The sequence below is a fragment of the Austrofundulus limnaeus genome, unplaced genomic scaffold (genome assembly GCF_001266775.1).
Source record: "Austrofundulus limnaeus strain Quisiro unplaced genomic scaffold, Austrofundulus_limnaeus-1.0 Scaffold19, whole genome shotgun sequence".
Lineage (NCBI taxonomy): Eukaryota > Metazoa > Chordata > Actinopteri > Cyprinodontiformes > Rivulidae > Austrofundulus > Austrofundulus limnaeus.
In genome coordinates this window covers 572,515-576,358 of record NW_013952421.1, presented here as the reverse complement: position 1 = coordinate 576,358, position 3,844 = coordinate 572,515, and the positions used below count along the sequence as shown (strand labels likewise).

The 3,844-nt window shown below is 39.0% G+C and overlaps 1 protein-coding gene and 1 long non-coding RNA gene across 2 annotated transcripts in view; one reads left to right on the top strand and one right to left on the bottom strand.

The window, feature by feature from the left end:
- LOC106514292 (uncharacterized) overlaps positions 1 to 1,740 on the top strand; it is a 3,722-nt gene extending 1,982 nt beyond the window's left edge. The window contains exon 2 of the long non-coding RNA XR_001309876.1: positions 348 to 1,740. This is a non-coding gene — a long non-coding RNA (uncharacterized LOC106514292). The remainder of the gene's footprint in view (positions 1 to 347) is intronic.
- Positions 1 to 3,844, bottom strand: part of LOC106514257 (sterol 26-hydroxylase, mitochondrial) — a 29,794-nt gene that overhangs the window by 6,574 nt on the left and 19,376 nt on the right. The window lies entirely within an intron of this gene.

The following is a 3,844-nucleotide window of genomic DNA, read 5'->3' as shown; positions in this document are numbered from 1 at the left end:
GTTAACAATAGGTGTTAATTAGGTGTTAACGATAACCATGTGATGTGAGTATCAGTCATATGGAGGCTGGGTTTAAAAGCCTGAATTTTGCCTGAAACTCTCAGACTGAAGAAGTCTCTTGGAGGAGAGACAAACATTTCATTAGAGAAGAACCCGTCTAGAAGACCTATACAATTTTTTGCTTTTTGATTTTTTACCTGGATTACTGAGGTGCATCAGGACATTAATAGCTTAACATTTCAAGACTGCAATTTAAATTGTTTTAGTCTTTTTTCAATAAACCACAGCTTTTCATAAGTCAACAAAACATATCTAATAATGACATTTTTATTGTCATCTGTGTTCAGGTGGAGGAAGCTTAGGATGGACTGATGGATGATTGGGATGGACCATACAGCTTTGATGACCTTGGAGTTAAACCAGAACATGTTGAAGTACCCCAAGTGACCCTGCAGCGACACCTGGTCGAGGAGAACATGGCAATGTTCCCATAGATGCAGTCAGTGTCTATACAGAGACAATGCAGCAGCTGATGCAGTGACCACCTGAACTGGATGATTTCAGATCAGTTCAGTATGTGAAAATGCTTGAAAAATCAGGAAGCTCAACAGATAATGTTTAACTGTCTTTATTACCTGAACTAACATTATAAACTTTTGTCAAAACATTGCATTGAAATGCCTTATGTGAACTTGTCCTTACTCTGATACTTTAATACCTCTCAAAAGCCATTTTAAAGGAACATGAAAATTCAACCTCAAATTAATATAACGCCAACCTCTGCTGTTTGGTCTGGTTAATGATCTCCATGATGCGTGCAGCAGGGGTTCTCTCAGCAGGTTGTGCATCGAGCTGCCCTGGATGTTGATGAGGTCACTGCTACTGCCACTGGGGTTGCCATCAGAGTATTCTTACTTGAAAACAGAAATGAAATATGATCGTCCTTTTATGCTGATAATTGAACAGAGCACAGAAAATATCCTTTTTATAGGAAAGATTGTCAACCCAAACCTAAATAACCATTGTGGTCAGGTATAGCTGCTGTAATGATCTATAATTAAAGGAATACATTGACTGACTTAAATAAATTGTACTTGCAGTCATTAACAAAACAACTCAAGTTAATGTTTAACTGTCTTTATTCCTAGAACTAACCTTAGATACATTTGTCAATATAACATTGCATTGAAGTGCTTTTTGTGAACTTGTTACCGTTACTTCACCTCTCACAAGCCTTTCCAAAGTAAAATGGAAATTTAACTTAATGTGTAACTGTCTTTATTCACAGAACTAACAAATACATTTGTCAATAAAACATTGCATTAAAATGCTTTTTGTTGACATATGTCAGAGAAACTTCTTCAGATCTGTAGGTCTATATCCTGCTGCAGCCAGTCCTGCCATCGTGAAGTAACCTCATGTTCGCATCTTCAGCTGCAGCTCTTCATTTCATGTGCCTGTAATGAAGATGTCAAATTAAAAGAAACATTGGAAAACTATTCCTTTTTACCATGACTGTTAATACATGAATGCAATTAATCAAACAGCTACAATCAAACAATTATTTGCTCTAAAATCAGCTGTCTTTATGCTGCTTCTCTCAGCGTTCATTCTTGTCTTTAAATCTGTACAATCTGAGCTCCATAGAAATATGTGTTCTAATATCGACTGACGATCAGATTAAAACACAAATGTTAAATAAAATGATCTGTAAGAAATAAATGCCGTACAACACCAGAATTCTGGAGTGGGGTTTATTTGCCACCAGATTGACAAACAAAACCACACTGAATCAGAAACAGGAAGTCCCCTTATAAATATAGTCCAGGAATCTTCAATGCCTGAGTTCGCCCTCTGCTGGCCTACGGCTGAATCAAAGGCATTCAGACAAACAAAACCTCACTCTTATGTAATTACAGCTTTATAAATATGTGTTGTTTAATGATTCGGACATGTATCTACTCTATTTCAATTAACACATAATAGATAATAACAATAACAATGTTCTAATCAGAAACCCATTACACACTGGTGTCATTTCTGAAGTCAGTACTGATCTGTAATAATTATAAATTTCTTCATGAACAAAAAGGACTTGGCAAAGGATTCTAAATGGAAAAAGAGCAGCTTTATGTTAAAAACAGAAGTCTATCATTTTAATGTTTTCAGCTGAGGGGCTTTGATATATTTATTTGAAAAAATTATGGCAGAGGAAGTTCTCTGCACAGAAAAAAAAAATAATTTTACTGTTTTTTTAACCAAACAGACAAGTTTCTCCAGTAAAATTATTGTGTAATTTAAACACCTGGTTAAATTTAGAAGATATTATGATTAACTACAAGCACCTGAAGCTGACTCAGAGAACTGTGATTTTAGAAAAAAATAAGTCAAATGTAGACACGTCTTTAAGAGATGTGCCCCATCCTCCTCCTCCTCCTCACTCGCTGCGGTCCACTCCATCTGCGTGAGATACGGATTTTATGCGCAAATGACAGATATTTGATGCTCATTATACAAGTAACCATCTGAAGGGTTGACATGTATGAAGTCCCGGGCAAGTCAGAGCCACGCTGCGCGTGGACAGGTGGACATGTGCAGCAGCTGCAGTAAAACTGCCCCTCGCTTTAAAACCAGTCAGCTGATCTGTCGTGGCTTTGTTTTGCTCGTGAACACAGTGTTACAGGGGGAAATGCTGCAAGGTGCTTTTAGAAATATAATATATATAAAATACGACGTAATCCTATTACGTAATCTTATTTTAAGATATCAGGGCATCTTAAAATAAGATAGATCTTCGTGAATGCGACACTTATGAATCGCTCTCGCTAAAACACAGCGCAACCATAAACACGGACTCTCTGCAGTTTGGATGTTAATAATTGTAATGTAACCTAATATAATGAGAGGAAACAAGTCATTGTGTGAGAGCGGGTGCATTTTATAACCACCAAGGACAAGTCGCACAAAATGTGTCTTCTGCTGTGGCGTATGTTWAATCTGATATACAACTTACATGTTTACAACAATAAAAACAAAACTACTTGCGTGTCAGCTTAGCTTGTGCCGTGTTTGGTCCGGTTCGGTTCCTCTGAGCTTGTCAGCGAGCTGGACCCTCCGTCTCCCCTCCGTCTGGTGGCTGCTGCGGCTGTTTGCTGGAAAATCACAAGGCTTCTTCYTTTAAGTTGTTGACTGTTAAAAAACTCYTCAGCTAACACATGAATGAAAAAGATGACGATAATTCTTCAGCTTCTGGACAATTTTATTGCGAGACGTTGGGAACAGGTCCGAACAGCGAGATGGTAAAATGGACTCTAAACAAAGGGCGCGCACCCGCTCGAAAGTGCGCTCACATTCTTAAAGGCACAGTACACCACACTTGCTAACTTGAAATCTTACCTCGAGGGTTACGACACTCTGGAGCTGAGGCCGGCATTGCTGTCGTGGTGGGAGACAAGAAACCAGGCGAGTTCAAAGCTGATGCGGTTGACTTTGTTTCCAGGCCATCGGTAGCTTCTCTTAGTAGTTCTGGTACAGATTTGGACATGTTTTCCCGCAGTCTCTAAATATAATCCTCGCGCCCTCGTCTCCTGCGGGGAAGAAATCTACACCGCCTTGCCCATGGCTGTGACGTCACTCCCCTGCTCCGCTTCGGGGTTGTGAACATAGACCTTTTATATAAAGGCTAGATAAGTCATCCCCGCTGCCACCATTTGAGGACACCAGAGACTCCACTAGTGTTTTTATATACATCTATGATTGAGAAGTCATTTTAATTTTTTTACACGTTTTGCGGGGCTGGAGTGTGAAAAAGAAAAAGCACTTTCCTCTTTGTTTTCTCTGCAGT